Raw genomic sequence first — 23,023 nt, forward strand, 5'->3', positions numbered from 1 at the left:
GTGTGTGCAACTGACCAAGAAGATGCTTCAAATGGTCCGTGGGACGAAGGAGTGGCAGAAGGAGGACAAGAACTGAAAGGACTTACCCATTGAGAAATGAATGGGAAAGGAAGCATGCTGCCGCCATTTTGAAGGAGCTCGAGCTCAAAAAACAAACTGTTGGCTGATGCTGAGATGCAGGTGTCCTTCATCGAAACCAAAATAAACTCTTTAAAGCAGTGAAACATAACACTAAGGCGTCGTGCGCAGGCTGAGAGTATGTCAGGACAGTTGAGGTTCACTTAATTACGAGCTGTTGAGGGAGAGTCTCAATTGTGACAAAGTTCGGGCCTCATAACCCATGAGCTTGCTATCAGTTGACAGAAATAGCTCATATTCGAAAATATTTGCTTCTGTATGCATCTCCTTTCTATTCGTATTTGAGAGTGTCCGACTCGATTTGAAATTTTTTTTAGAAGACACTTTATTTGCTGTGCATTTTACTAACTCCTGCCTTCGATTCTCTTCTTGAATAACATAGACACTACTCCTTAGTATTCAAATTGGCATAAGTTTTTTTTTTATTTTCTTCATATGCTTACTAGAGAGTGACAGCATCGGGCAATATGGTTTCAGCCTGTCTTGACATAAAACAGTTCTGAATCACTCAGGGAATTTTGCAAAGGCACTCAGGGAAAATCTGGAATACTCAGGGAACTTGGGAATGCCAACTTGGTAGACACCCTGTTTCCTTGCCTTCACACATCACCTCCCCCCTCTTTCATATTGGAACTGCCTCTTCTCCCTCTCCTCCTCTCTACAGTTCTATCTGTGTCCCATCTGGCCATGCACGTTAGTAGAAAGGGAAGCGCTGTAGGTTCTGCAGTGCTTCTGCGGGGAGTCACGGATAATTACAGCTGTCAAGCAGCTAAAGTGGCGACGGCCATGGAGCTCCAGAGGGCATTGTGCACATTCAACCTGTTGGGGGGAAAACTAGTTTCTCCCATCGCCCTTTCTCTCTTACTTGCGCTGTCATCCATATACACCCTCTGAACTCATAGTCGCTCATAGCACTTCCGGGCGACGAGCGATGTATTATAGATTTCCATAACTGAGCAATCGAGCGAAAAGAATGTCTGACCTGTTCGCGCGATGGCTCGTTTTGTCACTCAAAGCCGTCGCTCTGATGACGTTTGGGCTTGATACCAAAGTACTTGCAAGTTGTGGTGAGTTCTACACAGCATTGTTATCGAGGGAGTAGGTGGTCTATTAGTGAAAGACATGAGTTTAATTTTGGAAATATTTAATGGCATTAACAAATTAGAACACCATGCACATATCACTTCTAGGCCAGTTTTTACTAAGTGGCTATGAGTGTTACTTGTTGCACATTGATACAATATACAATCATCTGCAAATAGTCTGATTTTGTTCCTCACGTACCTGGGTAAATCATTAATATAGATTAGAGAGAGTAAAGGTCCAAGTACCCTGCCTTGTGGTACTCCAGACGTAACATATAGCATAAGATGAGGTAGAATTGTTAACTGATGTAAACTTAATTCTAGATGAGAGCAAATTGATGATCCATGCAATTATATTAGAGTGAATGTTAAGTTGTAAAAATTCAAGTAACAACCTAGTGTCTGGAATGCGATCAAATGCCTTAGAAAAATATAAAAGTATTGCATCAACTTGAAACCCAGCGTGTATGTCGTTAATAAATCCGGGAAGTAGGGTGTCGCATGAGTAGCCCTCGCAAAAACTGTGCTGATGCTTGAAAATAATGTTTGAAGTTTATTCAAAATAGGAAAGTACACAGGAAATGTTGTACAGGACATCTGGATCCCTAGCTCAAGGCTAGTTGGGATCCATGCTAGTTATTAATTCACATTCTTAACATCAATACGAAGAAGTATAAGTAAGTCATATATACATAAACATTCAATTAGAACACAAGGCAGGGTACGTCTATTAGCTACGAGAAACCGACAGAAAGGAATTTGTATTTAGTAAATTATACAGTGCAAGTGAAAAGGGTAAACATGTGTATACAATCCAGATGAAAACTATGCAGATAATAGTAATGAGTGATAATGGGATTTTGAGATGTTATGCTCTTCAAGGAAGTTGATGACTTGGCTGTGTATGATATGTTCAAGTAATTTACGAGTAGTGCTGGTTAAGGAGATTGGACAATAATTAAGTGGAGAAACACAATCGCCTCATTTGAAAATTGGTATTATTACGGCGAAGCGGTATACCTCTACCGTCCAATGAAATGCTTGTGTTGGCGTGGTAAGCAAAAAACTCCCCATACATGGGCCGATCCCGGAGATAGTGCAATGCCGGGCCAACCCGCAGCGGAGGTTAAGCAGGCGTTATCCAAGCACATTCTCCCGTGAACTTGCCTTCCTCCATGTACGACGGGTGCACCACATCCATTGTGGCTTTTGAGTCGCGAAGTACCCGACACGGTTTGCCGTTTACCATGAGGTCTCGAATGTACGGTTCTAGCAATTTTAGATTTTTCTCATTGCTACTTGGTGACATCTACACTAGTTTGGGATTTTTGCACCCCATGGAGATATGCCCCGTTTCTTAGCAGTTGTAGCAAACTACTTGTTTCTTTGCCTCGAAAGCTTTTTTTCTTTTGCCTTTCTGCCCTGTGGTCGGGTGACTCCTTTCCCTTGCTGTTCTTGTCACTATTTTTCACCGAATCTGACCTTTCCTTTGATTTGTACTGACTCAACTTTGACCATCACTCTGGCTTGTCGGGACTGTATTCATTCATCTCCTCAGTAGCTTCTTCGCCTTCGAATGCACGGCGAGTTACATACGCCTTGGCGAGATTGGCCGCTCTCGTGAGTGTCCGCACCTGGCTTATCCTGAACCCAATAAGTTTTCGGGCGGCTGGCGGAAGAACTGTTCTAATGCAACCTACTGCATTGTCTTTTCTGTGTCGCCGAGTGCACTCTCTTCTCTGAGCCGTTCTTTCAGGTTTACCTCCAAAGTGTACGCGAAGTCTGAGTATGACTCACTTTTGGTATTCTCGAGTTCCCTGAATTTTCACCTGAGTGCTTCTGCTGATAATCTGTGCTTTTTAAGCAGACTCGCTTTGAATTTATCAAAGTCCTCTGCTTCTTTTCCCATGCGGGCAATGATATCAGCTACCTCACGTGGCAGCAACTTAAGCAAGCGTTGCGACCGCGTGCTTCTTGCAAATTTTGCCTTCTCACCTGGGTGCTCAAACTGCGCTAGAAAAAGACCTATCTCCCCTACTACTGTGTCGGATGCCATCAAGTCTCATTCTGCGTTCACTTTCTCGTGCCTCTATGCTAGGTCTTTCAGTATTTTCAGCCTTCAGAAACTCAATATCTAGGTGCCTCATTTCGGTTGTGTCGCGTGCAGCACGGTTGCGCTCTTCTTTAGCCTCAAATGCTGCCCGCTCGAGCTCTTTTTCTTGTAGACGCTTGCGCTCTTCTTCCTTACGTGTAGTGCTCTATAGGCATTCCTTCAGTTCGTCGTCTGCCCCGATTGCTTCGATCACCTCAATGATCTCTGGCTTTCTCTTCGATTCGGCAGTTTGGAGGCTCAACTCTCTGGCCAAGTTAAACAACTCCAGCTTGTTTAGTGTGTTCAAGTTCATGGCTGGCTTTAGTGCTGCTAAATCTTCACCCTATAACAACCTCAATGTACTCAAAACTTCCGTCAATGGCTAAAGAAAAATCACTGCTTTGTACTTCCCCCAAAAATATGTAAAGCCAAGTGATATCTCGGTGAAAAGCCATGCACTCACCATATGCAGTCATGAATCCTGACACCTTCCTTCGCAAGCTGTCACCAGGACAAAGAGGAAACAGTCTCTTAAATGTCATCCAGTGTTGGGCAGATGAGCAAGATTGCGAAACAGTTGAATTTATTCCTGGCAAGCCAACTGCCTCTGTCCAGAGAAATTTGGGCAATGCTCCCACGGAATGAACTGCCTTAGCGTTTCACACATGCATTTGGTTTTTGCCGCTTGTGCACTGCATTGTGTACGAACCATGCACTGGTGCGTTTATGCTAACAATGAGGCGACAGGTAAATGCACATACAGGACTAACAGAAATACTCTGAAATATTAAGGTAAAAAAGATCTTGTGTCTAATGTAAGGCTTTTGCACAGAAGTATTGTAGAAAAGAATAACAGTGTTTCATAAAGTCATGGCTTTGCTGCGGTAGCAATTTCACCAACATAGAATACAGCCATGACGTAAAAAAAAAACAGTAAAAATTTCCTGCACACAAATTCTGCACAAACCACATTGATGGACCCTAGGAAGAGCACAACTATGCAAGTAATTTGACGATGCAGATGACAGGCAGAATCGTTCCACTGCCATAAAAAAAATCCAGCACTTGCACTGTACCAAGTTAAAAAAAATGGAGTAGTTGCCTCTAGTTCACGAAACATGCCTTGGCGTTGCACAGCAGATTCCTAAAGTTTCACCAGACACACATGCACAACCAAGCAGCTTCCGATGCCTGTACAGTCTCCAGATGATAGCAGCAGCGGTTTACGATGGAATGGCCTCCACTTATTCTGCATGAAAATAAAAGTGTACAATGATAAAAAAAAACGGGAGATTTAGCAAAACACGCGTACAAGCTTGCTTTGTCGATAATGATCAAGCCATTGCACAATCAACGTCCTTTTCATTTGAGTGGCGACCTGAAGGGGCCAGTAATGCTGTAGACAGCTAGTTTTAGCTTTAAGAGGGCACTTTTGCAATCAAATCAGATACAAAAATGTGGTGACGCTCGAGAAATGTGCATGCACAGTACTATAGTGCATCACCCAGGTCTCCCAATCCTTTCTTATCTAGTGTGTGTCCCTACATTCACTTTACTCAGGTACGGCTGTGCTGTGAAGATTTTTACCGATGGGGGAGCTTCCTGTTTATACAGCAGAAGCGATACTCATATCTATAGAGATCAAACTTCAAGGGTCCCAGAAAACTGGAAGATTGCAAACATTATACTAATCCACAAAAAGGGAGACGTTAAAGAATCGAAAAACTATAAGCCCTTTAGCTTACTTCCAGTATTATATAAAATATTCACCAAGATAACTCGCAATAAAATAAGGGCAACACTATAAACTTTTCCCAACCAAGGGAACAGGCTGGCTTCAGGAAGGGATACTTTACAATGGATAACATCCATGTCATCGATCAGGTAATTGAGAAATCCACAGAGTATGATCAACTTCTCTATATGGCTTTCATAGATTACGAAAAGGCATTTGATTCAGTAGAGATAATAACAGCAGTCATAGAGGCATTACGTAATCAAGGAGTACTGAACGCTTACGTAAATATATTGGAAACTCTATAGGCGCCTTTATTCTCCACAAGAAAAGCAGGGAGATACCTATAAAGAAAGAGGCCAGACAAGGAGACGCAATCTCTCCAATGCTGTTCACTGCGTCCTTAGAAGAAGTATCCAAGCTATTAATTTGGGAAGGTTCAGGAGTAAGGATCGGCTGTGAGTATCTCAGCAACCTTTGGTTTGCAGATGACATTTTGTTCAGCAACACTGGAGTTGAGTTAGAACAAATGATTGTGGACCTTGTAAGATTTGGCGGACGATCCTACCGCTGTCAACCAGATGTAGGAGTCGTCGGACTATCTCGCCGCTGCCACCAGATGTAAGAGTTGAAGGTCGTAGACGTAGGGATGAACTTGGGGAACAGGATTTATTTACAGGATTTTACATTTTAAGACAAGATACATTGGCAGTCTAGCGCGACTCCCATATGGAGCCCGCAAAACTAGCATACAGCAAACAGTTTACGAGCACACAGCTCACTACTACATTTCGAGCATGACAACGAGCACTCAGCTCCCGACGACGAGCATGACACGAGCACGACACGAGCACGCCCTAGCAGCCGGCAAACGCTGCTTATAAGCTCTCCGCTTGACGTCATAGTTCGACGTCATCGTTCGGCGTGGACGGAGTCCGAGTGGTCGGGAATGTTCGTCCAATCATTGTAAACTTGCCGCCGCCCCGCAGTACGGCCCACACACACCAAGGCACACAAGTTCGAGCGCCCACACACAAAGGCTCCGGAGCCGACGTCAGAGGGCTTTGTAGAACTCTCGGTGCCGCATAGCTCGCGGTGCCGCATAGCTCTCGGTGTCGACGACCGAGGGCTTCGTAGAACTCTGCTCCGTACCACATTCCTGAGCTGACCGTGCGCCAATTGGCTGCCGGTCATCCGCAGTTCTCAGAAGGGCTCCCTGTCTAGTGGGCTTGGAACACGTGCAGCGGGCTGAAAGCTGGCACGTTGCCACCCCGTACGGCCATTCCTAACAACCTGAACAGAGAGAGTAAGAATTGGGTTGAAGATTAATATGTGCAAAACAAAGATACTCATGAATAGCCGGAGAAGGGAACCAGAGTTCAGGATCGTCAGTCGGCCTCTGGAGTCTGTGAAGGAGTACATTTACCTTGGACAATTAATCACAGGGAACCCTGATCATGAGAACGTAATTCACAGAATAAAAATGGGTTGGAGTACATGCGGCAGACATTGTCATCTCCTGACTGGAAACTTACCATTATCATTGATAAGGAAGGTGTACAATCAGTGCATTTTATTTACTGCTGACATATGGGGTGGAAACTTGCAGACTGACAAAGAAGCTTGAGAACAAGTTAAAGACTGCGCAAAGAGCAATGTAACGAAGAATTCTAGGCATAACGTTACGAAACAGAAGGAGGTAACCTAATGTGCAGGTTAAATAACCGGCGAACCATTAGGGTTACAGGATGGGTGCCAAGAGAAGGGAAGCACAGTCGAGGACGGCAGAAGAGGGGTGGGCGATGAAATGGGAAAATTCACGGGCGCTAGTTAATGGGTTGGTGCAGGACAGGCGTAATTGGAGATCGCAGGGAGAGGCCTTCATCCTGGAGTCGACATAAAATAGGCTGCTGCTGCTGATGATGAACATTATGGTTCATTGTATCAAAGGTTTTAGTAGTCTTAAAAGGCTGAGCCCACATGTACCCGAGATCAAGTGAATAATAATATAATCAGTTGATGTTAGCAAAGCAAAGTTAGGTGAACTTCTTGAACTTATACTGAAATGACTAGGTTTCAGCAAGCTAAATTTAAGGTAGTTGTTAATACGGTAAAGCAATAACTATTCTACAACTTCACTAATTGAAGATAAAATACATATAGGATGATAGTTAGAGACCAGCGTTGTCACCCTTTTTGTGAAGAGGAACTACCTTAGCTTTTTTAGACATCTAGGGAATGTTGTAGCGAAGTGATGCAGTTGTTACTTTTCTGACGCATCAGCTCACCAGGGAGACAACAATGAGAGGGGATGAGTTCAGGCAGGGGCAAGGCCAGATCCGCAGTTATGAAGATGAGAAGTGCCATTTGAATAACTAGGTTTATTAACTTAGCATTTAGATTTATGCTCTACACATATAAAATACAAAACGATGACACACCGATCGTCCACGGCATGCCTGACAGGCAGGTGGTGAAGTCCCGCCTGTGTGCTGCTGTCTCCTTGCTCTCTCCAAAACTTCTCGGACCATTCCTTAAATGAGTTTCTGCAGCATTCAAGGGACCCACGGGTCGGCGGGAGGTGCAGGCTTCTCCACCAATGGCCTATTTCGACCCATCCGGCTGGCCGACAGGTTCCAATAAGGGCCAGAGTTTAAGAGTCCAAAAATGGTTGTGAAAATACTCCGCATAAAAAATAAATTTGCCCAAAAGTAATCAATTTTTCACGTCCCATACGGCCGAGCGTGAGAAGAGGGTGCGACGCGTTCATGAAGTGACCGTCAGGTACGGCAGCGTTGGCTGGGCGGGAGAACATGCCCGAGGCACTGTTGTGGTTATTTCCGCACAAAGGCTTCCCCCGCATCGAGGAACCCGCATTTGTGGAAAGAAAGGGGCCTGTGCTGTACTATTTTCGCAACAATATACTGGTTTTTAACATAACGTTAATTACAAACACTGCTCATGCACACAGTAGAGATGGTAAAGAATCCCTTGGCATGGCATGGCAAGAACTTTATTTTAGTCCAGAGAAACTAGGGTCCGAGGGCACAAGCCCCCGGGCTATGTCGGTGGCTCCGCCCACGTAGGCACCGGTAGGCCAAAGGCTTTCCCGATGTCGTGAGCTCTCCGGACGGCCAGGAGTTGATCTTGGAGGACATCGCTGGATATGCGCCGACTCCAGTCCTCCTCACTGTTGAGATCCGAAGCCCTTTGGTTGAGGCACAGCCAGAACGTATGATCAAATAGACACGGAGTGTGTCCACAACTTTTACATTCCTTGACCTGATTTTAAAACAAGGCAAAGACCCCACATTAGCAACAAGTTACTGCCTAATTGCCCTCACAATTTGTATTTGCAAACTTTTTGAAAAAATGTTAAACCGTCACCTTCTACACTTTTTTCAGTCAAACAATTCTTTATCCATATCAGTGCAGTTTTAGAGAAGGACAGTCTACAACCGACGATCTCATGCACATTGAAGCAATATTCGTGACACCTTCGTACATAAATAAACCTTCTTTGTGTTTTTTGATATGCAAAAGGCGCGCGATACAACTTAGCGTTATGGAATGCTGCGCGACCTGTTGGTGGTGGGCATCTGCGGCATTATGTTAAACATTATAGAAAGCTACCTATACAACCGTACGTTCCGGCTGAAAATAGGTATGCACTCTTGTGTGCATTCATACAGAAAATTGGGGTACCTCAGGGAGGTGTGTTCAGTTGCACGCTCTTTGTCGTTAATATGAATTCGCTTTGTGCGTCATTACCACCAGCTATTTTTTATTCCATCTATGTAGAAGACATACAGATAGGTTTCAAATCCTGCAACTTTACAGTGTGTTAGAGACAAGTACAACAGTGCTTGAACAGAGTTTCTAAGTGGCCAGCCGAAAATAAGTTTAGAGTGAACCCTCCCAAAAGTTCTTGTGCTCTTTTCACCACGAAGAAAGTTCTTGCTGCGGATCCCAATATGGAAATGCATGGGCAACAAATACCTGTGAACAAAGATCAGAAGTTTTTAGGCATCATACTTGACTCTAAACTTACTTTCATTCTACACAAGATATCTCAAAGTGAAATGCATAAAAACAACGAACTTACTGACAATTTTATCTTCACACATCCTGGGGAAGCGAGAAGAAATGGTTAACGAATGTTAACAAACTCATCTGTTGCCGCTTGAAGTACCAGCGCGCACGTCATGCTGCCTTAACAATAGCCATAGTTTCATGCGCATATTTGGCAATACACTGTCATTTAACGCATCAGCACTGCCATGTGTCATAACTGTATGGAACAGTTTTCCTGATAACATAGCATGCTTAAATTGTGGCGCTTTTCGCGAAGAATTGCAAAGCTTCCTGTAGCAACATTATATAAGGATGTTATTGTCCTGCTTTCCTTCCCTGTTTTTCACACTTGAATTTTTGTATTTTTTGTGTGTATGAGGATATTACTGTTTTTACGCTGTCTAAAGCTTAGCCTAGACAAACATTTATTGAACGTTGCTTTACTTATCTTGTGATGCCTGTATTGATATTTATATTGTTTACTCCTGTTGAAACACTTTGTGTCCCCCCTTACCCAATGCCCTTAAATGGACCTGTGAGGTATTTTAAATAAATAAATTAAATTTTATGTTCAATGAAGGATGTGAAACATTTAAGTATAATTTTCTCTAATCTTTTTGAAACAACTGCCAAAAAGAAATAGGACGGTAATTGGAAGGTTCGTTTCTGTCACCTTTCTTGTATAATACGGCGACTCTTGCATAATGCATTTTACGTGGAAAGCTTCCTGTTGCAAGACATGTATTAAAAATATTAACTAGCGCACTATAATTAATGTCAATAATATACGTAACTCATGTTATTTGTATGCCTGATGCGTCGATAGACTTGCTGTTATTTGTTTTCATAAAAGACGAAACTACTTCACTTTCATTAACACAGTCTAAGAAAATGGTCTGCTCATTAGGAAATATTATTGCCGGTATGTTGCTATCCTTAGACAAGAGGGTGAAAGAGACAAAATTATCATTAAATGTATCAGAGTTCAAGCCCTTTGAACTAAGCCCCATCCTTTAATAATTTAGTACGTGGAGGTATATGACCAATTGCTGATTTAAATTTTTTCCAGAGTTCTTCAGGTCTTCCTGCAGAAGAGCTGGATAGGTGAGTATAGTAATTTTTCTCTGCTATGTCACTATCCTTATTCACGGGGTTTCTAAATGCTGTACAAATTTTCAGTCCATCGGTACATCTTACTTGAAGAAATGCTCTCTAAATCTAGTCACTTTTTCTTATGTTGTTAAGCAGTTCATAATTCATTGACAGCTTTGTATGTTTCCTGCACTTACTAGAGGTTTCTTAAGGAAGACAATTCTCATAACCCGCTTAACTTTGCACAGAAACTGCTCATAAGCTGCGTCAGGGTCATTTTCATTTACAACATTGCACCAGTCCCAGAATTGTGACAGTGTGGCAGGATTTATGTCTCGCTACAAGTAAGATTAGTCCTGCTTCTTTAAAATGTTAACCTGGGACACTGAAAATGGGCGAGTGATCACTTATCGCAAAATTAATGACACCTGCCTTTATGCAACACTTATACTTGATTATGAAATGTTTCAATATGGTACCTGTCTTTTCTGTTACCCTTGTCGGTACATTATTACATTGTGACGTGAGTGAGTGTTTAATAGTGTCTCAGAATCAAGCTTCATAGCAGCAGTAGCACATAGATTAAAGGGGCTCTGAACCACCTGTCGAGCTTGGTGAAATAACATACTCCGTTGGTAGCATATGCTGCTGTGAACGTATCAGCCAAGTTTGACTGTCGTATGTGGTGCGTGGAGCTTGCAAGCAGACCACGAAGTCGCCTTTCTCTCGAACACTCTTTTCAACAGAAACCTGCCTCCTTACTTTCTTAAGGAGGCAGGCTTACACTTTATTTCATAATAAAGCAGATTCCCATATGCGACTGCTATTGGTTGTTGTGGTCGGCTACGTAGCGTAGATACAGCGACCACCGCAGGCTTCAGTTACGAGTCCACTGGCTAAAAGCACTGTGGCTTCCTGAGGACAACCACATTTTGCTTATGTTTACTGCGTCATAGGCACCAAAATTGAAAGTCGTGGTGTCTACATTAACATCAAAAATTAAACTTGAGCTTTATGCAAAGGTGACAATTGTAGGCACGCCCCACCGTACCGTAGCCTTCGCAGTGCAAGACATTGAAAAAGCAGAGGTGGGACTCCTGCGCAAATGGTGCCGTTTTGATACAAACGCAAATTCCTGTGCCAAACACGGAAAATTGACCAAATTCTGTACGATGTGCCAGAGCGCCTTTGGCATGTGTGCTCCAGTGCTGGCTGCGAACAGCGAGTGGATTCTTCTCATAAAGAGAGTTCAGCTGTTCACATTTCACACGCCGTGCGAGGGCGCTTCGCGCACAGTTTATAATTTTCGTGCTCTTTACGCTGGACTTTTCCATGCTCCTGCTAAGTGGCCGGTGCCCCTGGGTCCACTCTTGGCTGTTGTCACCGCTGTCGGAATGGCCAGGGCAGCTGTATTTACAGTGTACTAGAATATGCTTTAGTGGGTCGAATGTCGTAATTTTTCTTCTGTGCTGAGCACCTGGTGCTTTTTTTCTGAGCTTCGGCATGGCCCGAGTCTTTGCCTGTACGACACCGAAATGATGTTGATGTGGCTTCACTCACAAACAGACAATACGATTGAAGGCCGTTGTTTTGATCTGTGAGGTTTGTTCTTACAACCTGCCCGATGGGGACAAACTGCTGTGGTTGTGCAATGAAAAGTGGAAACACTGCGTGTTAACTGATACATACGTAATAAGCTGGTACGGTTTATGCAGATACAAAATGCATTATGTTCAATGGCCACTGAGTCAGGGATTTCACTTTACTACTTTTAAAACGAAACTACTGTTTAAGGAGGTACAGTTTAACAAGGTTTTAAGAATTTAAGGTTTTAAGAATTTAGAAGAATTTAAGATGGTGTCGCACTCTAATGATTTTATGAGTGCACTGCAAACACTTACCAAGATAACAACTGGTGCCTTATCATGCCTGACTGGTGCCTTATCATGCCTAAGCTGGGACCTTAGGAGTGGGTTATCTTTTGGGTGTGGGGAATTTCTCGGGATTCTACGGTAGAGAAAATTTGGCATTCTAGATTTACTAAATTTATAAATAAATACAATTTGCTCACCAGATGTAAATTCGTATTCCAGAAAAACAAATCTACTGAACTGGTGCTGTTAAAAAAAAGATATATTCTGTCACAATTTCAAAACAACTTTTGTGATGGGAATATTTCTTGACTTTTCAAAAGATTTTGATCTTGTTAATGATGCGTTACTTCTAGAGAAGCTATACTTCAGAATATGAAGCCAGGCTGTAAAACTAATAAAATATTAACTTGTCAACATACATAATCATACTTGGAAATAAAACCAATTAATTCTGGTGCCCCACAAGGCAGTATATTAGGACCACTACTTTTCAACATTTATGTTAATGACATTGTAAACATTAACCCAAATGCCAGATTCATAATATATGCAGATGGTACAAGCATTTTCGTATCTGGACATAACATTCATGAACTCGTACAAGGGTGCAATATGACGATAACTTCGCTGGGAAAATGGTCACAATCTAATCATATGCATGTTAATGAAAAAAAAAACACGAGCAGTAATCTTCCAGCTGAAATATAAAGCAGTTTGTCCACACAATAGCATCATATTTAACTCCAAACAAATAGAGATAATTGATCAGTTTAAATGTCTCGGTGTTAGCTAGATTTGACGTCATTGTTGATGTGTGCACTAACAACGTACTTAACAGCATATGTCAGCGTGTGCATGGACACGTACCGGCAGCTCGCTCAGGGGATCCTTGAAAGGAATCCCATGCTGTAACTAGCTTTTTCTGCCATTCTTCCTCGGAGGTAGAATCGGCACTGCCCATGAGAAGTTAACACTCGAACCCACAACATTTGGTGGCAGTCGTACCCACTTGAAGATATGGGCAAACCAGCCATAACTGCAAGCTGGATTCCGATTGCCATTGTTAACTTGAGCTGTACCCGCAACCTTTGGTGGCACCTCAATTTCATGTCCGAGTTCACCGTGCACATACAATACATTGAAAGCCCGGTCAACGCAGCTGCAGATGCCTTCTGTATCGACGCAATATCCACGGCAACACTTGACATCGAAGAAATTGCTACAGCGCAGCACTTAGACGTCGGGCTTCGGGACCTCCGGTCCTCTGCAATGTCATTAGTGCTTTCAGACGTCCCCTTTCCATTTCCTTCAGTCACTACCACTTGCAACATGTCAAGGAGTCGAACACTGCCATTCATTCCATTCCGACTCCTTCATCAAGTGTTTGATAACCTACACCATGCAAGTCATCCCCTAGTTCGTGCCACCCAGCATGCCACCTGAGTGTACTCTGATATGCGCCGCTTGGCACGCGAATGCCTTCACTGTCAGCGCTCCAAGAGGACGCAACACACGAAGTCGCCAATGCACTCCTTTCGTCTCTGTGATACCCGTTTCTATCGCTTTGACATCTACATTGTTGGCCCGCTCTCGCCACCATCCAAGGCATTCGCTACACTCACTTGTGTAGACCTTATGTAGACCTATGTTTGTCAATGGCTGGATTTCGTGCTGTGGATGCCGCAGCATTACGACCAATTGCGGCCTGCATTTGAACATAGAGAAAGAAATGCAACAAGTGTGGATACTTTCACAGAGTCCAGCGACTAAATCGAGTAGTACACCAAGACACTGGCATTAATACCTGAGCCACACTTCCTGTTTCATTTTTGGGTGTACATGTTTTGGCAGAATTATGTCTGGTGATATTGAAACAAATCCAGGCCCTGAGCATGATGACGTTTTGGCGAAGGTCTTAGCAACAGTTCAGCAGATTATATCCGGACAAGATGAAATTAAGGATGACCTGCTCGCAATAAAGAACTGGCAGGCATCTGTAGATGTCGAGTTGAGGCAGCTCTCTGCAAGAATCCGTGCAATTGAAGTTGACTCTGTGGAGATTAAAAACGCCCATAGCACTTTGGAATTCAGCTCATCTATTTTGGCTTGTAATTTACCGGACAAACTAAGGATACCACACTCCCGCTGTGAAGACGCGGAAAACCGAATGCGACGATCAAATTTGCTTTTATTCGGTATTTCTGACGATGCTTCAGAGTCATGGTGTACAGCCGAAGAAAAAGTTATAGCACTCTGCACGAATCATCTTGGTATCAATCTGCAGTCTTCACTAATTGAACGCACCCACCACCTCGGCCAGTATCATGAAGATAAACATAGGCCTATCATAGCTAAATTTACCTCCTTTAAAGATGGGCAATGTGTTTTCGAACAGGGCTATAAATTCAAGGACACTGGCTTTGCCGTGCGTGAGGATTTCCCCCTTCAAACACGCATTGCCAGAAAAAATCTTCTTGACTATGCTAAATCTAAAAAGATGCCATTCAAGCTTAACGTTGAAAAGTTGAGGATTGATAAACAGGTATACACGTATGATTCTGCTTCAAACACTGTGATACAGTCTTCCAGATAGCTCAACCGCGCCCCGGCAACACGTCCACAGGATATTAGTACGCGAGCTTCAAATGCTTGTAGTCGACCATCGGAGCTTAAAGTATCTTTCACTAATATTCGTAGCATTCTCCCCAAGCACACTGAACTATGCTCTCACTTAGAAAGCAATAGTACTGACATCTTATTATTAACAGAAACGTGGCTTAACTCAGATGTTGCTGATCACGAAGTTTTATTTGACACTGAGGATTACATCATTCACCGGAATGATCGGACCAACAGAAGGGGTGGTGGCGTCCTAGTCGCCATAAAAAAACATCGTACATTTTCATGTTAATGTTTCCTCCCCACTGGAAATCTTGTGGGTTTGTATTCCTTCACAGGCGCACAAATGCCTACTTGGGTTATGTTACAAAGCACCAGATCATACGAGCTCGTTCATTTCAGACTTGACCGATAACCTTAGTGAAATTAAACAGAAATTCCAAACAGCTCATATCTTCCTTTTGGGTGACTTCAACTATCCTGACATCGACTGGAAAAACCTAACATCTTGTTCTACCAACTCTAATGAATTCATAGAGTTTAGTCTAGATTTTTCATTTGTCCAGATAATAAATCAACCTGCCCGCGGTGATAACATCTTGGATTTGATCCTTACGACTGCTCCCGAGTTTATCAGCCCAGTGTCTTTTTGTGAAAGATTTAGTGACCATCTGCTTCTCGAATTTACAATTACCTCTTTTTATCAGCGTATCACATGGCCCAAACAAATCTTAGATTATAAAAAAGGAGACTACGATGCCATCAACCTCGGTTTAGAAAACTTTTGCCGCACATATATTCCTACTTTTCCTGGCAGACCGGTCAATGAAAACTGGACTTTATTTAAAGAAAAATTAACTGACCTTGTTCTCATATCAAAGCCTTGATTTCACAGGTCTTTGTGCACGCTAAAAAACAAGAAGAAATGTTTATTTAGGAAAGCTAAACAATAAAGAACCCCACATTCATGGCTTAACCATAAAGCAGCTGATCAAAAATACTGTCAAGCTGTACGCAAAGCTAAACACACGTTCTATTTACGTGATCTTCAATCTGTTATCTAGAATAACCCGTCAAAATTCTGGAAGACCATATCACCGAAAAACAGGGATGCTAATATATTACTTCAAGACGACATCGGGGCACCCATAAGTAAACAAGAGTGTCCATTTGTTTTTAACACTTTCTTTAGATCTGTCTTTACTCATGAAGACCATTCCAGTATTCCACAGCTAACCAATGTCCTCTATCAGTACATGGAACCTATAAACCTAACTGCTACTGGTATTGCATCTTTAATCAATAACCTAAACTTATCAACTTGTTGTGGCATTCACGGCATAAATTCTAAAATACTTAAGAACACCGTAAATCATTCCAGCGTTATCCTCTGTAACATATTCGAGCAATCATTGTCTACCGGGGAAATACCTGATGATTGGAAAATCGCTAAAGTTATTCCTATTTTTAAAGCTGGTGACAGAAATCATGTCAGTAACTATCGCCCGATATCTCTAACCTGTATTGCATGCAAACTTCTTGAGCACATCGTCGCATCAGGCATCGCACATTACCTTGTATGCAATAACTTCTTTTTCCCAAACCAGCATGGATTTAGGAAGGGATATTTGTGTGACATGCAGTTAATAGAATTCACCAGTGAACTTTTTTTCTAACGTGGATGAAGGTTTCCAGACTGACTGCATTTTTTTGGACTACTCCAAGGCATTTGATCGTGTTCCACACTCCCGCTTAATAGCTAAACTATCGTCGTTGCACTTACATTCTTCAACGATCTCATGGTTGCATAATTTCCTGTCATTTCGTTAGCAGTTCACTGTCGTCGACAGATATGAATCCGATTTAACTGATGTCTCCTCCGGTGTTCCCCAGGGCAGCGTCTTGGGTCCATTACTGTTTTTAATCTGCATCAATGACCTGCCGTCTAACATTACTTCAACCATTAGACTTTTCGCAGACGACTGCATAATATATCGGAAAATTAGCTCACCCTCTGAACACCTTGAACTTCAGAACGACTTAGATCAAATCACTAACTGGTGCACATCGTGACAAATGACGCTGAATCCTGACAAATGCAGAACTGTGACTTTTACCTGCAAAAAGACGCCTTCAGCCTTCCCATACTCACTAAATTCTAACCCTTGTGCGCATGCGACTTCATACAAGTACCTTGGCGTATATCTCACTGTCAATCATTGCTGGAAGACTCGCAATAATAAAATGACCGCCAAAGCATTGCGTACTCTTGGCTATCTAAAGCGTAATCTTCGAGATGCCCCTTTAACCACTCGAAAACTAGCCTATCAGACTTTTGTTTGTCCTCAACTTGAATTCGCCTTGCCCATATGGTCACCGCATCAGGCCTATCTAATGCAATCACTTGAACGAATTCAGAACCGCGCTGTACGTTCTATAACCAGGATATATGACCGACAGACTAGCGTTACTAACCTGAAGTTCTCGCTATCACTCCCAACACTAGAGCTGTGAAGGAAGGTAGCTTTGCTCTGTCTCTTCCACAAAATAATTCATAGTCAGCATCCTACTACCCTTCCCCTTACCGAACCACATAGTACATCCCGTCGTCTTTGTAATAGCCACAGCTTTAGGCACACATTTGGCCGAACCACGGCTTTTAATTCATCAGTGCTTCCACGTGCCATAAGCTACTGGAATGATCTTCCTGATCGCATTGTTGCATTACATGACACTGCAGCCTTCAAAGACCAAGTACTGCTCTGGTTTTCCTAACTGTTTTATTCGCTGCCTTGTACTTCGTTAGTCACCCTTTTAGTCGTCATTTCAATGTTCCTTCATAGATTGCATATACTGTGCAATATTTTTCTGGCCTTATATTTGTAACTTTATACTTCTCATTATTTCTTTGTGTCCGGTGAAACTGTTACCCATTGTGATGCATGAGCTGCTTTTTTGTATCCTTCATTTTCTGTACATGCCCCCCTCACACAATACTCCTTTCTAGAGCCTGTGAGTATTTTGAATGAATGAATGAATGAATGAATGAATGAATGAATGAATGAATGAATGAATGAATGAATGAATGAATAAATGAATAAATAAATAAATAAATAAATAAATAAATAAATATTACACTTCTGCATTAGAACGGGAGTTGAGGAGACTGTGCTTTTACATACTAGCGAAGTGGACAAGATATGTGTGAGGATGAGTGTGGGAAGTACCCTCTATATTGCAGACCTTCCGAATTTACATGAATGTGATTGAGTGAATGTCAGAAAGGTGAATATACTGGGGGTGGTGTATTGTAGTTTTGCAGTAAAGATGTTAGATGAACTATGAGGGCTCGAAAATGTGTGCAGTTTCATGTCCCTGGGGAACTAGAACATTCACTGAGTTGATATTGACACATGTGCTCGTTTATTTTTTGGGGGTGACCGCTTTTCACTGTCTAAGTGCTGGAGGTGCCTGCATGTATCAGAAGTTTCTCGAATGTTACTGATGGTTGTGTCTGCTGTCTGTGTCACTGTAGTTTGTGTAACCTGATTGAATATACGACGAAAATTGTGTAGACCATTCAGGAAGACACGCGAGCACCAGAAATTATTCAGAACCTTTGATGACTTGTGTATAAAAGCTGACGCGCTTGACCGGCAGAGCAGATTTTTTACGATCTCCAACTGTGTTCACCGCTATCATTGTGCTTTGAGTGTAGCCTGTTTTTCTAGGCACAGGTTCACCCAGTAAAGAGTTAGTTTCGCTGTTTACAGTTTTGCTACGACAGAGCGCACCGGGGTCAGAACTGCAGGGGACAACTTTGTAGGTCATGTCACTGAGGCAGCGTGTAACCTTGTAGGGACCAAAATACTAGCGGATCAACTTGTCCGAGAGTCCACGGCGACGAATGGCCGTCCAGACCCACACGCAGGTGCCGGTATTGTAATGGACGTCGCGTTGACCCTGGTTGTATCGAAGGGTGTTGGTATGCTGTTGACTCCGGATACGATGTCGAGCAAGCTGGCATGCCTCTTCGGCTCCTAGCTTGCACGAACTCTTCCACATGTTCGCCGGTCGGGTTATTATCAGCCAGAGGTAGCATGGCGTCAAGTGTTGACGTGACGCCCGTATAAAAGTTCAAACGCGTAAACTGTGTAGTCTCCTGTACAGCAGTGTTATACACAAAAGTCACATAGGCTAAAATCTCGTCCCACGTTTTGTGCTCTACGTCGACATACATGGAGAGCATATCAGCGAGCGTTCTGTTCAGACGTTCCGTTAATCCATTGGTTTGAGGGTGATACGCAGTGCTCTTACGGTGAGAGCTATGCATCAGCTGGAGAATGTCCTGCATAGGTTCACCTGTAAATGCTGTACCGCGGTCGGTGACGAGAACAGACGGTGCACCATGTTGTAGGATGATGTGGCGTACAAAGAACTTGACCACTTCATACGAATTTGCTTGCAAAATAGCTTCGGTTTCGGCGTACCGGGTTAAATATTTGGTAGCGACGACTATCCATCTGTTGCGCGAAGAAGTTACTGGGAATGGCCCAAGTACATCCACTCCTATTTGTTGGAACGGTGCTTGAGGAGGGTCCACAGTGTGGAGAAAGCCACCCGGTTTAACTGGTGGTTTCTTGCGGCGTTGATAATCGCGGCAGGTCTTCACGTACCGTTGCACAGAAGAATAAAGCCGGGGCCAGTAATACTTTTGTCGTATCTTTGCTAATGTCTTGGCGAATCCCAGATGTCCCGCGCATGGCTCATCATGGCAGGCTTGCAAAATGTATTGGCGCAGTGCCGACAGCACGACAAGGAGGTACGTATTGGGACTGCTTCTGCAGTTTTTCCTGTAACGGACATTGTTATGCAAGTAGTGTATCGTATCTGGCGCAGCGCTGGCTTCGCATCTATGGCACGTGTGACGTGACAGATATCGGTATCGCCCATGACACATTGTGGTGAGGGAACAAACCCTCTCCCACTTAGTGTATATATACATGGCTGTTGAATAAACGGGCACGCTTTCCGCTCCCCTTGCTTGGAGCCTCTGGTCATGTCTTGCCTGCGGCACCGCACGATACAAGTAGTACGATGATAAGCTGCGCACGAGCGTGTGGGGTAGAACACCTTCAACTCCTTGAAGGTGCTCGATCAGCGGCAGCAGCTCAGGGTCAGCGTACTGGTGTTTAGTCATTTTTATGGCATCTATAACGTCGACACCGTTTTTATGGTGTGTCTAACGCCGACAATTGGCGAGTCATGGTCAGGGTCAGATGACATTGTAGGGAGTGGTGCGCGTGACACAGTCAGCGTCACTGTGCTTCCAGATCGGTAGACAACTGTAATGTTGTACTCTTGTAAGCGCAGGCTCCAACGGGCTAGTCTGCCTGAAGGATCCTTGAGGTTGGCAAGCCAGCACAGCGCATGGTGGTCACTGACTGCCTTAAAGGGTCTACAGTACAAGTACGGTCGGAATTTACTAATGGCCCACACAACCGCTAAGCTTTTTTTTTTCGGTGGTTGAGTAGTTTTTCTTGGCCTTGGTGAGACTGCGGCTTGCATAAGCAATAGTGCATTCCGCACCAGCTTGGCACTGCACAAGAACTGTGCAGAGACCCGCATTGCTGGCGTCAGTATGAATTTCAGTGTCAGCGTCTACGTCGAAATAAGCAAGTATTGGGGCCTCTTGCAAACGGTTGCGCAATTCATTTAATGACTGCTGCTGCTCGTCCGCCCAAATGAAAGGCACATTGTCGCGTGTAAGCCGTGTCAGAGGCTCAGCTATTCTCGAGAATCCCTCGACGAAGCACCTATAATATGCGCACAAACCAAGAAAGCGTTGGATAGCCTTCTTGTCTGTGGGTGGCGAAAACTCGGCGACGGCAGCTAGCCTGTCGGGGTCTGGTCGGACGCCTTGAGGACCAACGACATGGCCAAGAAATTTGAGCTCTTGGAACCCAAAGTAGCATTTTCCAGGCTTGATGGTGAGGCCGGTAGTACGGATCGCAGTGAGGACACTCTCAAGTCAGGCGAGATGTTTGTCAAACATGCTCGAGAACACGATGTCGTCCAAGTATACGAGGCTAGTTTGCCACTTGAGTTCAGCAAGCACGGTATCCATCATCGGCTGAAAGGTGGCAGGTGCGGAACAGAGACCGAAGGGGAGAGCTTGGAACTCGTAAAGCCCGTCAGGTGTCACAAACGCTGTTTTTCACGATCCTGTTCATCAACTTCAATTTGCCAATATTCTGATTTAAGATCAACGAAGAAAAAAACTTGGCATGTTGTAGATGATCCAATGCGTCGTCGATGCGTGGCAATGGATAAACATCGCGCTTGGTGACATGGTTCAACTTTCTGTAATCTACACAGAAGCGTAGTGTGTTGTCTTTCTTTCTGACTAACAGTACAGGGGAAGCCCATGGACTTGTAGATGGCTGGATCACGTCGTCTTGGAGCATCTCTTTCACCTGATGCCTGGTCGCTTCTCTTTCCACTGGAGACACTCTGTAAGGATGCTGACGAACAGGATGTGCAGAATCGTCTGTAATAATGCGGCGCTTTGTGATGGACATGCGCCGCACTTTGGATGACGTTGAAAAACAGTCCGCAAATTCGTTCACGAGACTCAACAGATGGCCTTTCTGACGGTCTGGCAGAGCTGCGTTAACGTGAATCTGTTCTTTTAGGCAAAGTTTAAAGTGTGTGGGTTAATTGCGGCCTTTGCACTAAATTCTTCCGGTGCACTTAAGTACCGTAAGTGTGTTTCACGAATGTATAATTTAGCCTGCTCTCCTGAGAGAACTATAACAGCCATACAAGTTAAATTTGTTGAAAATGGGGAGAATAATAGCGGCTCATATCCATGCTAACTGAAATGTTTGTGAGTGAAGCAATTTGCTAAAAAAGGAAGAAAGCGCTCGAATGCACTGTTTACAGGCAATGTTTGAAAGTGAAGTCGTAGGCGGCCAATATTTTATGGTGTGTGGCTTAATTACTGGCAACTGAAATCTTATATGCAACTACTCAAAAGAAACAGTTTCACTGAAAATTGGGCCCTGATTGTGCCAGGTTGCATAAGCCAGCTGTCTGTCAATTGGAAGTTGAGTGAATCAAGTACAAACGTCTTCAAAATAAATAACTAGCAGAAGCCTGGAAGGATTAGAAGGATGTTCCAGTTTGTAACTGTGCATTAAAATGATACTAGACAAGTTAGAATGACATTTATAGAACACAAATATGAAAAGTAGGGAGAGTGTGAAATTGCCAAACTTTAGCTAGAAATGCATTCACATCTAGAGGAATGGCTAAAGTAGCAGGCTTGTGAAGTATGCGTTGCCATGTTCCTAATAACTTTGTCATCCATATGTTGTCTCTGTCTACTACGGTAATGCTGGTTGTGGAATTCTAGAAACATGCACAGGTGTTCCGCTCTCCGGGTTTCATGCAGCGCCAAGCCTTTTATTATCACCCAAAGTCCAGACACCCTCTCTTAAGACCGCCACACCGAACTTCCTCCCGTATCAACCACAGCAACGCCATAGCATGACTTAACAGCCGTACTTCATCAATGCTAACCTCATTCTTTCCTCAAGCAATAACCCACTGAAACAGTCTACCCGATACCATAGCCTCATGCACTGACAGCGAACTATTCCGGAAAAAATTAATCAGCCATATTCCATTGTACATGCATAGCTAATGTGTTTCATGCTCTTGCTGTATGGAAATCTACTGCTGTATTTTTAGGCTGTTGTATCTCTGCACTTTTGTGCTGTATTTTTTTAGCTATTTCTATTTTTGTATCTGCTGTTACACTTGTACCTCTGTACTTCACTGTACTGATACTGTACCTCTGTAGCCGTGTCATATGTTCCTCTATGCCTCCCCCCCCCTCTTATGTAATGCCCTCGGGCCTTTAAGGTGGAAATAAATTAAGTGAAATGACCCCCCCCCCCCACAAATGAAATTACCAAGCACCAGCACTGTGAAATAGTGTTTGATTAGTGCATCAAGGTGCCAACTACACATTATTGTAGGAGAATCAGTTTACATTCTAGTGGTGCTGGCGGGCTATGTTTTGTTCTTGTTCACCCTCTCATGATGACAAATCAGATAGTGGCCTGACGAAAATGGCTGTGTATGTTGTGTATAAAGTTTATTCCCCTTCTTTCTTTCGGATGTGAACGCTGACATGACCAGCTAGACCATTGTGTACTCTGTTCACATCACCACCTTTGCTGTATATAAAATAAATCTCACTTAGTGCACAGGATGCTGCTCAATGAAGGTGGCACTAGCAATTAGA

The 23,023-nt window shown here is 43.5% G+C and overlaps 1 long non-coding RNA gene across 1 annotated transcript in view; it reads left to right on the forward strand.

Moving 5' to 3' along the window:
* The window catches only part of LOC139049199 (uncharacterized), a 49,245-nt gene that overhangs the window by 6,138 nt on the left and 20,084 nt on the right, over nucleotides 1-23,023 (forward strand). The window contains exon 2 of the long non-coding RNA XR_011508187.1: nucleotides 10,194-10,228. This is a non-coding gene — a long non-coding RNA (uncharacterized lncRNA). The remainder of the gene's footprint in view (nucleotides 1-10,193; nucleotides 10,229-23,023) is intronic.

Source organism: Dermacentor albipictus, chromosome 8 (genome assembly GCF_038994185.2).
Source record: "Dermacentor albipictus isolate Rhodes 1998 colony chromosome 8, USDA_Dalb.pri_finalv2, whole genome shotgun sequence".
NCBI classification, from domain to species: Eukaryota; Metazoa; Arthropoda; class Arachnida; order Ixodida; family Ixodidae; genus Dermacentor; species Dermacentor albipictus.